The sequence below is a fragment of the Brassica napus genome, chromosome C3, assembly GCF_020379485.1.
Source record: "Brassica napus cultivar Da-Ae chromosome C3, Da-Ae, whole genome shotgun sequence".
Taxonomy (NCBI): Eukaryota; Viridiplantae; Streptophyta; class Magnoliopsida; order Brassicales; family Brassicaceae; genus Brassica; species Brassica napus.
In genome coordinates, this window is record NC_063446.1 from 36,487,566 (window position 1) to 36,505,048 (window position 17,483).

The window sequence follows — 17,483 nt, forward strand, 5'->3', positions numbered from 1 at the left end:
CCCCTTGTCCTGACGGATTTTCAGCGGTGTTCTATCAGAAGTTCTGGTTGATATCTTGCATATTTCCATTATCTTATCCATTCGTCCATGTGCATTTTCATCATATAGATTAGGATTTAGCCATGTCTAGGTTGCATTTTGCATACATATGTCTCCATTAGGTATTGGAGTACCACATGGAGTTCCTGGAGACATTTGGGTACATTTGGAGCTCAAGGGAGGTGATTAGAGTGATCATTGGACGAGCAATGCATGGGAGCGACCTACCAGGGCGACGCCATGAACTCTCTCGCCATCTACGCTTCGGAGCGACCTCCTAGAGCGACAAGGCAAAGTCGCTCCAGCTCCTAGAGCGACCTCACCGCAGCGACACCCAGAGGTCGCTCGGGTTGTGTTGATTTGAGAGCGATGAACAAGCCGGGAGCGACCTCCTAGAGAGACACCCTAAGGTCGCTCGCGTCTATGGTTTCTGAGCAAGCCGGGAGCGACGTCTTCGGAGCGACACAGCCAGGTCGCTCGCGAGGAAACGACCCGGGAGCGACCTCTCGCAGCGACGTGCCGAGGTCGCTCCGCGTCTATTTGTTTGGCGAATTCATGATTTCTTAAGGGCCTTTTGGTCATTTCATTATGCACGTTTTTACTTTTCAAAAACCTATGTTTTAAACATCTTTGGGAGCCACCAGGAGATTATCTTTTCTGATCTATTGAGAAATACACAAAAACTCTCTTGAGAAGTTTATCTCTTGGATTTTGATTGTTATGTTTTTGTGTTATTGTTGATTTCTTATCTATTTCTCTACATGATTAATCTGAAATCCAATATGGGTTTAAGAGGAATCATGGAGATTAGTGAGTAATCACCTTTTGAATTCATGGGTTAGGGAGATTAAGGGTGATTAGGTTAGTTCTAGGATGTTTTAGTGTAGATCATTCTTGTTCCTTGCTAGTAGAGTATTCCTAATGCATCTTCTGAGTTGGCCACTCAAAAGTTGATCAATAGGCATTTCCCACCCCAAAGGTGTTTGATGAAATGCCTGAGACAATTCTCCTAGGCTTTTAGTATACTTTGCCAAAGACATTTGTTGTTAAAGGTGCTAAAATAGCTAATAGACTTATTTGTAATGATTGCTTTCATATTATTCAACCAAAGACAATTGATGTTTGAGATATGTTAGCAAATGAGCATTCATCTAGACATAGAGCTTGCTTAGAAATGTGCCTAGGCTTAAGGTAGATAGTTTGATTGATCATTTGTCATCCTTAGTTCGAAACTTGATCACCCAAGGTCTAATCCCTATGCCCATGAGTTCTCTTTTCCCTTAGTCAAGAAAGTATCATTCTGTTATTGCTTATTAGTTTTAGTCATAGCTTAAAACTCATCTAAATCATTGGTTCCACTTAGATTAAGTGAGTACTTGCATTCTCGGTGCTTTGATATCCCTCAGAACTGGTTCGACAATCACTATACTACAACATTTGTCTTAGGAGCCTTGAAAAATCCTAACATCAAATTGGCGCTGTTGCCAAATTCTGAGTAGATTTAAACATTGAGATTTAGTCACTTGCTTGAGACTAAGTCATTTTAATTTTGTTTTGTTACTGATTCTTCTTCTTCACCTACCTTTCACTTTCAGATGTATGAACTTGAGGAGCAAAGGTCCATCAAACCTAGTTCCAATAGTAGCAGCCATCATAGCTTTCGAGAGGGAGTGTACTAGAGCTAGAAGAGAAGAAGAACAACAAGCCCACTTACAGAGATTGGATATTGATATGGCAGATCCACCGCAAGGGGCAGAACACCAACCGCGGGCAGCTCGACCCATTGGTACTTATGACCGGCCCAACATTCATGGTCATAGACTGGGAATCCGAGCACCGGCTGTGGCAGCCAACAACTTTGAGGTCAAGTCAGGACTCCTCAACGTGATCGAAAACAACAAGTATCATGGCTTGGCTCTAGAGGACCCATTTGATCACTTGGACAAGTTCGACAGCTACTGTGGGTTGTCAAAAACCAATGGTGTGTCCGAAGATGCCTTAAAGCTCAAGCTATTCCCTTTCTCTTTGGGGGATAAGGCACGTCAGTGGGAGAAGTCTCTACCCAGCGACTCTATCACCACTTGGGATGATTGCAAGAGAGCATTCTTGGAGAAGTTCTTCTCTACTTCAAGAACTGCTAAGCTGAGAAATGAGATTTCCAGTTTTCAACAGAAGAACTTGGAAGGCTTCAGCGAAGCGTGGGAGAGATTCAAGGGCTACCAAGCTCAATGCCCACACCATGGTTTTTCTAAGGAGAGCTTGCTGAGCACATTCTACCGTGGTGCTCTTCCTAAGTATAGGGCCAGACTGGATACAGCTAGCAATGGGTTCTTCTTGGGGAGAACTGAGGAGGATGCAGAGGAGCTGGTTGACAACATGGTAAAGAGTGATGCAGTCTACAGTGGAGACCACGACAGAGGCAGTCGAACAGATGATAAGCAGACGAGGAAGGAGTTGAAAGCTCTACAGGATAAGATAGACATCCTCCTTGCTGATAAAGCCACACCAGAGCAGCTGCACTTTGTTGGTAACCCAAGCCAAGAGACACCCCCTGTTGTCCATGAGGTTGAGGGTTTGGAAGGTCAGGAAGAGCTGTGTTTCATCAACAACAATGGTAGCTGGTACAAAAAAGAGCCCAACTTTCAGTACAACAACTACCAACAGAAATCCTATCCCAACAACCAACAGAGTGGTTATCCGCCTCGAAACAACCAGCATGGCAGCTATCAACCTCAGCAAAACCCCTCATCTGGTTCCTCTGCTCCTCAAGAGAGCAGCACTGACACCCTGCTGAAACAAATCTTGGAGTCTCAGACTAGAAGTGAGAAGCATGTTGGTTATGAGTTGAAGAACCTTCATTCCAAGATTGATGGGAGCTACAATGAGCTCAACAACAAGTTCTCACATCTTGCTTCTACAGTCAAGAATTTAGAGAATCAGTTTGCTTCCATGAACACTCACCAGACTCGCCAGCAAGGATCTCTACCTGGAAAATCTGACCAAAACCCCAAGGAGGCCAAAGCTATCACCCTTAGGAGTGGTAAGCAGTTACCTCCTACAACCCTCACTAGGGATGCTGAGAAACTAGGTGAAGAGGTGGCCATCAACTTAGATGATGAAGTGGTGATTGTTGATGAGAAAATCAATGATGAAATCTTGGAGAAGATTGTGGAAGCCAAGGGTAAAGGAAAGGTTGGGGAAGCGAAGAAAACAGTGAAAGATGGTGAAGTTCTTGCTCCAGCAAGTGAGAATTCTTTTGTTCCTCCTCCCTATGAACCCAAACTACCATTCCCTGGTAGATTCAAGAGGCAGCTGCTAGAGAAGTACAAGGCTTTGTTTGAGAAGCAAATGAGTGAAGCTCAGGTTGCAATGCCCATCATCGATGCTTTCATGTTGATTCCTCAATACAAAAAGTTCCTGAAAGATGTTGTAGCTGCAAAGAAGAAGGAAATGGAAAGCATGATGATTCTTACCCATGAGTGCAGTGCCATCATCCAAAGGCTTGATGTTCCAGAGAAGTTAGAGGATCCAGGATGCTTTACACTACCTTGTGCTCTTGGACCTATGGTATTTGAGAAATGTCTCTGCGATTTGGGGGCTAGTGTCAGCGTGATGCCTTTGTCTGTTGCAAAGAAGCTTGGATTCACTCAGTACAAGAAGGGTAGACTCTCTCTGGTGTTAGCTGATCGTTCAGTGAAGTACCCTGTGGGCATCTTAGAGGACCTACCTGTGAAGATTGGAAGGTATGAGATACCTACAGATTTTGTGGTGCTTGAGATGGGTGAGGAGGCTCAGGACCCATTGATTCTTGGAAGGCCATTCTTAGCTACAGCAGGAGCAATTGTTAAGGTGAAAGAGGGCACGATTGATCTCCATTTGGGTAAAGGGCATGTTCTCCACTTTGACATCAAGGAGAAAATGAAGAAACCAACTGTGTTCGGGCAAGCCTTCTACATTGAAGAGATGGGCACTCTTACTCATGAGCACCTTGAAGAGTTACCACCTGAGGACGACGAGGAGGGAGCATCTCCCTCTACTCATTCTCCATAGAAGGTAACCCACTACTTTCCCTTGTATATACCATTTCGTTTTTGCATATTAGTTTTCTCTTTTTGGGTATCTCTCTCTCCTTGACAACACAGAGACTGTGTCATTTAAATTTGGGGGAGGTACCAGGTATTTGATCACGTTTGCTTTGATGATTTTGAGTCTCATGCATTGCATTATACATATATATTTGCATAAAAAAAATTTCATTTAGTTTGCATCATTGGCATTTGTAGGAGAGTCTAGAGCATATAGGTTGCATTTACTTGCATTGGGAGCAATGATTTGAAATGCCTTGTAAAGAACATTACTTTGCACCTGAGTAGCTTATGCACCTCTCAGAAACACTTGTATGCTTCGAGCCTTGAAGACTCTTCTTGAAACTTGTTGATTGCTGAAACTCAGTCTTTGAAACCAACTACAACCTTATTTGAACTAAACGAACTTAATGCTTCTTGCTCATGGTCCCTTGTGTACTGAGTCATGGCTATACACACCTGAGTTGTCACATCCTTTATGCCAATCTTATTTTGACAAACTCTAGTGGTAGACCACTCCCAAAACCTTTCCCTCCTTTTAAGCTTTCATTGTTTGATGAGTGAGGCCTTCTTCGGAAAGTCTTACATGTGCATAATGTTGAGAGTATCGGGAACGACAATGCTTGATCTTCATTCTTGCTAGATTGGGCACTCTATTGTCTAGCTATAGGTGGGGGGGGGGGGGTGAGAGTTGTGATTATGATTTGGGAGCAATGAAAAAGGAAAAGAAATGACTCTTTGTGTTTAAGTGAATTGTCTTATTGGGATAAGTAGAAAAACCTCTAGCTCAAGTTATGAAAAGTCTTGGCCCCCATCTAAAAAAAAAAAAAAAGAAAAGAAATAAAATATGAAAATAAAAGAAAAAGAAAGAAAAAGGGGCTAGCAAAGTTGTTAGAAGCTAAGTAATGTTTTGAGGTTGTGAAAAATCCCTTGTAGATTTCAACGAGAAGGAGTTAGTTAATGTTCTTAGGATCTTTTGGTGAGAGATGTGAGTTGGGTTTGACATTTGGGAATGATTGTGTAATTGTATGTTTGGGAATAGGGTAGAACAATGGAGATTGAGCATTGTATACATGAGTTGATCCCTTTCTTAGATATATTATGTACAATGTCAAGGCTACTTGTTTTGAGAGTGAACCACCTTTAAAATCATATATTTTGAACCTCTTGACTCACTTGAATAAAAGCCTTCCCTTACCCAACCAAATGACTTGGACCAACTGACCATTTGCAAGAATTCACATGATGTTTTGTGCTTAATGAATGTGAGAGTTGGCTGATTTGCATGTGTGAATGCATGATGATGAGTGTAGGGATGAAAAGAGTTGAATAGGCCTAGAGAAGCTAGAGTATAATAAGAGAATGTGTACTAATGCTGAATTTAGATGTTGATTTGAGTGCTTTGTGTGTTTCTTTTGGCTATGAGCTCTCACCTTCAAACCTCTCTCCCTATGAGTTCTAGAAAGTTCACTTGTGGACAAGTAAAAGAACAAGTTTGGGGGAGTTGATATCTTGCATATTTCCATTATCTTATCCATTCGTCCATGTGCATTTTCATCATATAGATTAGGATTTAGCCATGTCTAGGTTGCATTTTGCATACATATGTCTCCATTAGGTATTGGAGTACCACATGGAGTTCCTGGAGACATTTGGGTACATTTGGAGCTCAAGGGAGGTGATTGGAGTGATCATTGGACGAGCAATGCATGGGAGCGACCTACCGGAGCGACGCCATGAACTCGCTCGCCATCTACGCTTCGGAGCGACCTCCTAGAGCGACAAGGAGAAGTCGCTCCAGCTCCTAGAGCGACCTCACCGCAGCGACACCCAGAGGTCGCTCGGGTTGTGTCGATTTGAGAGCGACGAACAAGCCGGGAGCGACCTCCTAGAGCGACACCCTAAGGTCGCTCGCGTCTATGGTTTCTGAGCAAGCCGGGAGCGACGTCTTCGGAGCGACACAGCCAGGTCGCTCGCGAGGAAACGACCCGGGAGCGACCTCTCGCAGCGACGTGCCGAGGTCGCTCCGCGTCTATTTGTTTGGCGAATTCATGATTTCTTAAGGGCCTTTTGGTCATTTCATTATGCACGTTTTTACTTTTCAAAAACCTATGTTTTAAACATCTTTGGGAGCCACCAGGAGATTATCTTTTCTGATCTATTGAGAAATACACAAAAACTCTCTTGAGAAGTTTATCTCTTGGATTTTGATTGTTATGTTCTTGTGTTATTGTTGATTTCTTATCTATTTCTCTACATGATTAATCTGAAATCCAATATGGGTTTAAGAGGAATCATGGAGATTAGTGAGTAATCACCTTTTGAATTCATGGGTTAGGGAGATTAAGGGTGATTAGGTTAGTTCTAGGATGTTTTAGTGTAGATCATTCTTGTTCCTTGCTAGTAGAGTATTCCTAATGCATCTTCTGAGTTGGCCACTCAAAAGTTGATCAATAGGCATTTCCCACCCGAAAGGTGTTTGATGAAATGCCTGAGACAATTCTCCTAGGCTTTTAGTATACTTTGCCAAAGACATTTATTGTTAAAGGTGCTAAAATATCTAATAGACTTATTTGTAATGATTGCTTTCATATTATTCAACCAAAAGACATTTGATGTTTGAGATATGTTAGCAAATGAGCATTCATCTAGACATAGAGCTTGCTTAGAATTGTGCCTAGGCTTAAGGTAGATAGTTTGATTGATCATTTGTCATCCTTAGTTCGAAACTTGATCACCCAAGGTCTAATCCCTATGCCCATGAGTTCTCTTTTCCCTTAGTCAAGAAAGTATCATTCTGTTATTGCTTATTAGTTTTAGTCATAGCTTAAAACTCATCTAAATCATTGGTTGCACTTAGATTAAGTGAGTACTTGCATTCTCGGTGCTTTGATATCCCTCAGAACTGGTTCGACAATCACTATACTACAACATTTGTCTTATGAGCCTTGAAAACTCCTAACATCACTGGTCAGAGTGCAAAGCTGATATAATGGAAGAAATAGAGAAATTCTTCAACACAGGAGAGTTAGATCAACAAAACAACCATACAAACCTCTGTCTCATACCAAAAATATACCCTCCTAAGGGTATGAAGGAATTTCGCCCTATTGCCTTATACAACGTTTCATACAAGATTATATCCAAAATCTTAGTTAACCGGTTGAAGACTCATCTCCCTAATATTATTTCGGAGTATCAGAATGCATTCATTCCAGGCAGGTTGATCTCAGACAACATTGTTGTGGCCCATGAAATATTTCACAGTCTTAAGGCTCGTAAGAGACAATCCAATTCATACATGGCGGTTAAGACTGATATCACAAAAGCTTATGACCGGCTTGAATGGAAGTTCCTTCAAGAAACGATGCAGCACATGGGTTTTGGAGAGAAATGGATAAGCAGGATTATGGCTTGTATCTCTACAGTTACTTTTTCAGTTCTTATAAATGGAGCTCCAGAAGGTTTTATTACTCCACAGAGAGGATTAAGACAAGGAGATCCTCTATCTCCTTATCTTTTTATCCTATGTGCTGAAGTCTTGTCTCATCTGTGCACCAAAGCTATGAATGATCGCTCTCTTCTTGGGGTTAAGATAGCAGTTCAGGCACCTGCAGTGAACCACTTGCTATTTGCAGATGATTCTATGTTCTTCTCTTTAGCAAATATAAAGGCGGCAAAGAAGTTAAAGAGCATCTTCTCAAATTATGAGGCTGTCTCAGGTCAGGCTATTAATCTCAGTAAATCTACAATTACTTTTGGAAGTAAAGTTCGAGCTGAAGTTAAAACTAGGATGAGGAATGCCTTAGGAATCTACAATGAAGGTGGTATTGGAAAATATTTAGGATTGCCTGAGCAGTTTGGATCAAAGAAGAGTGAGATGTTTGCATATATTGTGGATAAAGGGTACAAGGATGGAAACAAAAACATCTTACACAGGGAGGCAAGGAAGTACTTCTCAAATCTATTGCATTGGCAATGCCTATATTCTCTATGAATATTTTCCGGTTACCAAAGGAAATTTGCGAGGAGATTAATGCAATTTTGGCAAGATTTTGGTGGGGTTCAGGTGAGAAAAGAGGATTACATTGGTATGCTTGGAAGAGAGTATGCATTCCTAAGAAAGAAGGAGGACTGGGATTTCGAGATTTGGAAAGCTTCAACCAAGCACTTCTGGGGAAACAGGTATGGAGAATACTGCAGAACCCAAATATATTGATGGCAAGGATTCTGAGAGCACGTTATTTCCCTGATGGTGATATCTTAAGTGCTACACTCAAGAGAAAGTCTTCTTATGCTTGGAAATCAATTCTTCATGGAAAGGAATTGATACTAAAAGGGATGAGATATATAATTGGAAATGGAACAACGACAAAGATGTGGACAGACTCCTGGCTAAGCTTACGCCCACCAAGACCTCCACGGCCAAGGAGGGTAATCAATCACAATACGAGGGTCAGTGATTATATCAATGAAAATAGAACGGGATGGAATCTGGAGAATCTTAGAGAAGACGTGGTGTAGGATGATATTGTCAAAATACTGGCACTAAGGATATCTCCCAAGGCAGAGCAAGATCTGATGGGCTGGCACTACAATGATAGCGGTCTCTATACAGTAAAATCAGGCTATTGGCTGGCAACGCATCTCCCTGACAACAATTTTATACCACCAACTTACGGGAATGTGGCTTTGAAGAAAACAATATGGAATACAAAGTTACCATCTAAATTGAAACATTTCCTTTGGAGAATATCATCTCGGAGTATAGCTACAGGAAACAACTTGCGAAGAAGACATGTAACAAGAGATGTGATATGTAAAAGATGCTGGTTAGAAGAAGAAACAGAGGAACATCTATTCTTCACTTGCCCATATGCGAAAAAGATTTGGAGGGCTTCAAGTATTGCTAACAGAATTATTGATAGCATGACAACAAGTTATGAAGAAAAAATAGAGGCATGTCTACAAGTGTCAAACGTGATGAGATTGAGCCATCTTCAGGATATACCTGTTTGGATTCTGTGGAGAATTTGGAAGAGTAGAAATCTACTACTATATCATCATCGACAACTATTGGAGTATGTGTTGGGAAACGCTAGAAGTGATGCTCGAGAATGGAAGAATGCAGATCAACAAGAAACTGATACATTAAACTGTAATAGTGTATCTTCTGGAGTAAGGAAAAAATAAAAGTGGAAAGCACCACCAGCACAATGGTTAAAATGCAATGTAGATGCATCATTTATTAACACTCAAGTACCGGCGTGTGCTGGTTGGGTCATTCGGGACGATAGAGGACGATATCAGGGAGCAGTACAGACCCAAGGTTATGCAGTTTGCTCTTCTCTGGAGAGTGAGTTACAAGCTATCCTTATGGCACTAGAACACTGCTGGAGGAAAGGATATAGAAAGATTATAATTGAATCTGACTGTAAACAAGCTATTGATATTCTCAATGGTAAAGTGCTACACTTTGCTTGTTACAATTGGAAAAGAGAGATATGGTGGTGGGCTGAGAAGATTCATGACGTCTCTTTCACATGGATACACCGTGAAGCAAATAAAGTGGCTGATGCGTTAGCTAGAATAAGAAACCCCTCTATGCCTAGCTTTTGCTTCTATTATTATGTTCTTATTTTGATAACAAATCTTCTACATGAAGATTATGTACAAGTTTGATTTTAATAATAAAGTTGCTGTATTCATCCGTCTCTTTCACATGGATTCACCGTGAAGCAAATAAATGGCTGAAGCGTTAGCTAGAATAAGAAACCCCTCTATGCCTAGCTTTTGTTTCTATTATTATGTTCCTACTTTGATAACAAATCTTCTACATGAAGATTATGTACAAGTTTGATTTTAATAATAAAGTTGCTGTTAGAAAAAAAAAACGAAAAAAGGAACTATATTGGTTGGCAAAACAGAAAAAAAAAAGTATAGGCGATCCTACATCAGTGTCTCTATAAATTCCCACCCATCAGTCCCCTAACGAAAAAGATCTGACAAACACTCTTTTCTCTCTCGCAAGCGAAAACAAATCCGAGACTTAAGTTTCATCCGTCTCTTTCACATGGATACACCATGAAGCAAATAAAGTGGCTGATGCGTTAGCTAGAATAAGAAACCCCTCTATGCCTAGCTTTTGTTTCTATTATTATGTTCATACTTTGATAACAAATCTTCTACATGAAGATTATGTACAAGTTTGATTTTATAATAAAGTTGCAATTAGAAAAAAAAAAACGAAAAAAAGAACTATAGCGGTTGGCAAAACAGAAAAAAAAAAAGTAGAGGGGGTCCTACATCAGTGTCTCTATAAATTCCCACTCATCAGTCCTCTAACGAAAAAGATTTGACAAACACTCTTTTCTCTCTCGCAAGCGAAAACAAATCCGAGACTTAAGTTTTTTCTTCTTCTTTACATTACTGTTCGATTTCGTTCTCTCCCTCTTTCAAATCCAAAAAACTAGGGTTTAGCAATGTGGACAGCAACAAGTCTGGGTCGTGATCCGTTGTTCATGTCTTCTTCCTCCTCAAATTCTGATCGTGCGGCAGCAATAAAGATTAGGTTCGCAGATATAATTGTTAAGTCAAGTAGTAACAAGTCCGAGGCAGGGCCGTGCCTAAACGAAAGCAAGTAAAGCATGTGCTTTGGGCCTTAGATAAAATTAAGTATTTAAAGGGCTAATTATTTACGAAATCCTTCCCTAGTTTAGTTGGTTAAAAGAGCATTTTGTAGGGTTAAAGGTAAAAAGTTTGATTCTTTTCCTAGAATAAATTTTTAAATTTCACTAAAATAGCCATATAATTATTTTGTGCTTGGGGCCATTTGATGTCAGGCACGTCCCTGGTCTGAAGCTATGATGAATATCAAAAGAGAGAAGCTACTTCTTCAGAAAAGGCAGCTTCAAGAAAAAGCCAGGATCGAGGCAAGGATGAAAGTTAGACAAGAGGAAAGGCTTGCGTTAGTTAAGATGGAAGAAGAAGAAGCAAGATCAAACTGTAAGTTCGAACAAGATCCCTTGTCTGCCGAAAAAGTCGAAAACGAACTGTTAATTCTCATTGGCGGTTCCCGTAAGGCAAGAGATCGATCTTTGCTTAAAAAGTTTGGGTTGGTTTTAAAAACTGATCATATTGATGATGATCGTCTTTATGATCTTGAGGAAGGTGAAATCTTTTAAGAGTAGTAGTAGTTTCCTCACAGTTGTTTGATTAGAAGATCGTGTAGAATTGTTTGATGGTTAATTGGTCTTTGATCCTCTAAAGTTTTGAGTTTTATTGTCATGTCATTCTTTCTTGAAGGTTGTAACTGATTTACTAGATAACATCAACTTGATTTGACTGCTCAAGTCATTGCTTATTTGCTTACGCTTCTATGGATATTACACTGACACCACTGGACATTGCCTTACATTCCATGGTTTTGTTTTGATTTGGTCCTTTCATCCTTTGGATCTCTTTGATTGATCTTTCTTCTTTCTGTTTCAATGTATTTTGTGAGGTCAAATGGCTTCCTGTATCCCACATATTTTCTCGTGATACTTAACCATCTGCATCTAAGCAGCCATTCAGTGTCTAAATATAGCAATTATGAGGAAAGGCTGAGTTCAACATCTTCTGTAAACATTGGTGTAAACCGACTCTGTTTCTTACTTAGAATCCACCTTGATCTTCCGTCTAACTTCTTATGCATGCTCTGTGTTCATCAAATGTGGCAGATCCGAGGGATCGACAAACACCTCTTCATTGACCATTCTGTTGCTGTACCTTTTACCAGTGCTCAGGTAACACATAATTTTCTTTCAAACTGGTTTGTTTTACTCCTTTCATGAATCATTTTGGTAAGAGAATCTTCAACATTACTGAAATTTGAAAGCATACAACTTGTATTGTTACTGTTCAATATGGTAAAACCGAACCGTACCGAACCGAACCGAACCAAAATAGACAATATGGTTTGGTTTTGGTATATACCATATAAACCGAATGGATATAATTTTATAAAAACCGTAGGATTTGGATATGGTTTGGTATATAACCGATTAAACCGAATAAACCGAACAAAACCGATTAAAAGTAGAAACATGTAAATATGTATCTATTTTATAACAATACATGAAAATCTATTTGTTATATAAGTTAAATTTGTGTTAATAACTATTACCATAATGTTATAGTAATAAAGAACCTTATATAATTTGTAAAACACTTGAATACATCGCAATTCAGACATCTTATTTTCTAAGTTATTTTTTTTTTATCTTTTTGCTTTATTTTAGTATTCACTAAATTAATATGAATATGATAAATTTGATGGAAAATAATTAATGGAAAATTTTTACAACTTTTTTCTTATCTATAAACAAACAGAGTTTCGTGTTCAATCGAAAAATCATGACTTTAATGAACACTACATATGGAAGAGTGGAAAAACTTTTCTTTCATGTTTTTGTTTTGTTTCATATTTTTATTTTCAAAATTTCAGGCTCTGATTTTAATTATAGATTTGATGATTTTATTTGATGGTAGAAGCATTTTTACGTTTTTGTTCATTTATTTGAACATGTAATATATTTTTAATAAATGACTGTGTTGACAATATGACTCTAAAATTCATTTTATATGATTTCAAACTAAATAATTATGTTTTTTGGTATAAAACCGAATAAACCGAAAACCGACGGTATATAAACCGAACCGAACCGAAGTAAATATGGATTTAGAATGGTAGTTATATTTTACTAACCGAAATACCGAAAACCAAAAAAAACCAAACCTAAACCGAACCGATATCCGGATTGAACACCTCTAGTTAATATCCAATTTCTGCATAATAATACACATTTACTCCAAATGTGGGTATTTAATATTAAGGCAAAGTACTGCACAAATGGCCTATTAGCTCAGTTGGTTAGAGCGTCGTGCTAATAACGCGAAGGTCACAGGTTCGAAACCTGTATAGGCCACTCTATTTTTGTTCCCCTTTTTTCACTCATTATTTGTTATTTAGGAGGATTAGTCAGGCTTTGAAGGAGCCAAGCTTCATTTTCTTCACAGTTACGCTTCATGTTTTCTTATAGCTGGTTGATCTTAGTCAAGTTGAAGATCCAAAGCTAGGCTCTCCATCGACCTACAAAGATCAGAGGTATCAACATAAAGAATGTAAGCGCTGATGATTTCTATACCATTGTGGTTTCAGGCCAAACGTTTGATTTGATCGCATCTTTCTATACCTCACGTCTCATCAACTTTAAAATGATTATTAAGAAGGCTTCTCTTGTTGTGTCTATATGTCATCATCACTTGTTAATTCTTTAAAACAAACCCGTTTGTTGAGGACACTTCGGCTCATGGAAAGATCATAACATAGGGTTTCCAAAAGATGACCAAGAACATACTGTAACTTAAATTCTGTCACCCCCCACCCCCAAGAAAAAAATGATTCGCTTCTTTGTTCCCTCTCTTGGTCTTATAATCTGAAGAACAGTACACTTACCATGAGATAATAGCATATGATTTATAGTCTTTTATTTGATTGATTTCAAGAAAAAAACGAACAACCGTCGATTATTAGAAAAATAGAAAAAAGAAGGAGTAATTAGTAACGGTTAGATTTTAATAGATTTGTAGAAAAAAGGAAACAACCAATATATTTATTAGAAGAAAGGGAAAAAAAAACTATTGGTTGTTTCCTTTTTTCTAATACGTTTATGATCAGGGTCTTGAGAAATGAAAAATAAATAAATAACTAATTAACACTGAATATTAGAAGAAACGAAAAAAGAAATACCTAGTTATTAACGGCTGGACTTTTGTCTAAACAAAAAAAAAACGAAATAGGGAAATTAGGTGATATTCATATAACCAAACAAAAACCCATAATTCATTATATAACCAAAATCACACCTTCTTTCCTCTTCTCACTTCCTATCTATCTATCTATCTCTACCTTCTTTCTACAAAACAAATTTTACTTTTTTTTTTTGGTTATATCACAAATAACTCCAAGGAAATATACCCATTGCAAAACAATAATCGAAATTTAAGAAAAAGGAAAAAGGAAATAGAGCGGGTCCCGCTTAACAACATCACCTCTCCTTTATAAACACACTGGGTCTCTCCTACAGAAATAGATTTTCTTCACAGACACGCTTCGCTCTCGCAAGACAAACAACAAATCTGCTGTGTCGATCACGTTCTTTCCCACTCTCTGTTTCAAATCCAAAAACTAGGGTTTTAGCAATGACGACAGCAACAAGTCTGGGTGGTGATCCGTTGTTCTTGTCCTCTTCCTCCTCCTCAAAATCTGATCGTGCGGCAGCGATAAAGATTAGGTTTGCAGATATAATTATCAAGTCGAGTAGTAACATGTCTGAGGCTATAATGACGATCAGAAGAGAGAAGCAACTTCTACAGAGAAGGCAGCTTGAAGAAAAAGCCATGATTGAGGAAAGGATGAAAGTCAGACAAGAGGAAAGGCTTGCGATAATGAAGATGGAAGGAGAAGAAGAAGCAAGATCAAACTGCAAGTTCGAACAAGATCCCTTGTCTGCCAAAAAAACCGAAAAAGAACTGGTAAAACTCATTGGCGGCTCCCGTAAGGCAAGAGATCGATCTTTACTTAAAAAGTTTGGGTTGGTTTTAAAAACTGATCATATTGATGATGATCTTCTTTATGATCTTGAGGAAGGTGAAATCTTTTAGAGTACTAGTAGTTTCCTCACAGTTGAATCATAGTAAAGTTTGCATATTAACAGTTTTAACCAGTGATGATGATGGATGATCTGCGTGATGATCCTGAGGAACGTGAAGCGTTTAGAGTAGTATCTTTTTTTATTTCTGTGTATGATTTAGGAAACATGTCTACACTTTTTAAGTGGAAGATCGTGTAGAATTGTTTGATGATTAATTGGTCTTTGTGTTCTCTAAAAAGTCTTGAGTTTTACTTGTCTTGTGTTTTTTTTTTTCACTGCCTTCAAACGGATGATGATGATGATCTTCTTGAGGAATTTCTTAATAGCTAATTGCTCTTTGTTTCTTTATAAAAGTAATCTGAGTTTTGGTTTTGATTACCATTGCTGATTGGGTTTCAATCTTTTCAATCCCCTGTTCTGAATACAGATCCAACAAGTTTTAATTCTCCTTTAGTCTTCTTGATTGCTTTCAAACTCGTTAAATCTATTCAAAGATCCTACTTCTTCAGCTGAGATTTTGCTTTGTCTGTGCTAAGTATTTCAGATTTTCTTTAGGCAAATTAGTCAAAGTCATCTCCCTAAACCTTTTTTGACCACTCAATTGATTCTCTTTCTGATTTAGGATGGAAGTGACCAAAGCTTCATTCTCTTCACAGCAAACAAACGCACAGAAACAAGGCTCTGTTTCCAACCACTGTAACAAGGCATTACGCTTAATGTTTTCTTATAGATGATTGGTCTTGTAAAAGTAGAGATCCAAGGCTAGGCTTTCCATCGACCTACTAACAGCAGAGGTATCAACATAATTGTATATACTTCTGTTTTGTGTAAGGATGAATTTCTTACAGTTTAAGAAGATTCATATGGTAACCTCTGGTAGTATGGTTGTTTCTTTCAGTGATAGTCGCAGGTTGTGGCCCATGGAATGGAAGCTTCATTGTGCAAAGGCTAGTCTTGTTTTCAAATAGCAGAATAACTAATTTCTCTCAGCGTAATCGACATCAGAGTACATTCCCTTGGATCCTGAGAAAAGGTCGCTTCCTTAAGGGTTGTATTGATGATACTTGTGTAATGATTATTGAAGCATCAATTGGCGGTGGCTGCCAAGGCTGAGGCTAGTTCCATAAGTTACATAATTGCTCAGAATATTGATGGTTTAACATTTTCTTATTTTCCGAGAAATTCTCTTGTAAATCACACTTTTGTTTTTCATGTCATGTGGTTTATTGTTTGATAAGAAGAGGTGATTGTAAAGACAACAATACAGTCATTGTGATGTACTATGATTGATAAAACTAGAGTGTTAAGCCATCCGCATTGATGGAATTCTCCCCTGTTCGGAATCGCGGTAGGCGCTAGTCGGGCGGTTAGTCTACACCTAGCGATTTACTAGAAAATCGGAGAGTAAACAGAGAGTACGCGGGATCTAGTTTTTAATACAATTTAATATATTTATATATATATTTATAGTTATGCAATAGATTTCAAAGGCTGTGGTGTGGTCTGGTGGCAGTTCCCTTGATTTAATGCCAACAGGTCTTGAGTTCGAATTTCCTCAGATTTATTTTTGATTACCCTTCACTATAGGAAGGGTGTTTTCGTAATAAGCATTCGTCTTCCTCATTCTTAGGGTTTCTGCAAATGTTTTGTGCGGCCGCCAAGATTTCTAATACATTATCTTCACTTTTTTTTTTGCGTTTCAACCCTGATTTTACTCTTTGAACATACAGATTAGTCATATATAAAACGATCTGGAGCTTTAGAATGACCAAAACCGAAGTTTAGAAACAAAAACGCCTAATTCTTCGATTTGGACCAAATCGACTCGTCTGAGAACCGCCCAGCGTTTAAACGCCGCAAATCCGGTCGCGGCGGCCGCATTTTAGAACAGAGGAATTCTCAATGGGTTTCTTATAAACTAAAACAATACAAAAAGAAATAAAAAAGCAAAGAACGGATGAAAGAGACAAGAGAACATCTCTTTACGAAGAGACTTTGTCAAAAACTATGAGAAACGTTTGCCACTTGTCTATTATTTATTCGCTTATCTTTTTTTAACATTAAACTCTTTTTTTTTTCAGAAACGCTACTGCGTTTCTACCGCTGTGGGTGCCCTTACAAAACTTTCCTTACCTTTAACCAAAATCTCAGTTTATGCCCAAATTCTAGATTCATGCTTTCGATACCTTTGTGGTTTATGGGCCAAACTTTTTCAAGATTTGGTTGAATCTGTAACGCCGTAACCATCCACATTTCAAAGGTTCGAAATCATTGTTTACTGCTTTTATAATCACCACATGACATTTCTTCGTGTGGTGGCCTCATATGGTATCGCGAATCACTTACGATAGGTCACCCATAATTCCATTACTCTAGTTCAAGCACCCTTAACCCTGGAGTTCTTAACAGATGTGTGACGAAAAATGTAACTACACTTTGGTGACATAGGTAACCAAATCAATTCTCTTAAGTCTTTCCATATACCATAAACCGGGATGTTACAATTCACCCCCTCTCAAAAACGCAACGCCTTCGTTACGCCCATGATCGTTATCCATGTCAGTATGAGCCCTCACTGATTCAACACTCTCCTAGGTCCGGCTCTGATACCACTTGTAACACCCCAACCGTCTATGGCTAATGGGCCATCCATACCCGTTCA

The 17,483-nt window shown here is 38.7% G+C and overlaps 1 long non-coding RNA gene and 2 other non-coding genes across 5 annotated transcripts; 2 read left to right on the top strand and 1 right to left on the bottom strand.

Moving 5' to 3' along the window:
* Positions 1–2,178: 2,178 nt before the first annotated feature.
* Positions 2,179–2,285, bottom strand: LOC125584619. Its single transcript, XR_007321531.1, has one exon. It is a non-coding gene; the product is annotated as a small nucleolar RNA R71 (small nucleolar RNA).
* A 5,652-nt stretch (positions 2,286–7,937) lies between these two features.
* LOC125583737 lies at positions 7,938–16,132 on the top strand. Of its 3 annotated transcripts, none has more exons than XR_007320821.1 (4): positions 7,938–11,129; positions 11,846–11,911; positions 13,208–15,615; positions 15,720–16,132. It is a non-coding gene; the product is annotated as an uncharacterized LOC125583737 (long non-coding RNA). The 3 variants fall into 3 exon arrangements; XR_007320820.1 differs by having other exon boundaries at positions 7,938–10,874; positions 10,967–11,911; XR_007320819.1 differs by having other exon boundaries at positions 7,938–11,911.
* Positions 13,020–13,093, top strand: TRNAI-AAU. The gene has a single exon. It is a non-coding gene; the product is annotated as a tRNA-Ile (tRNA).
* Positions 16,133–17,483: the final 1,351 nt, after the last annotated feature.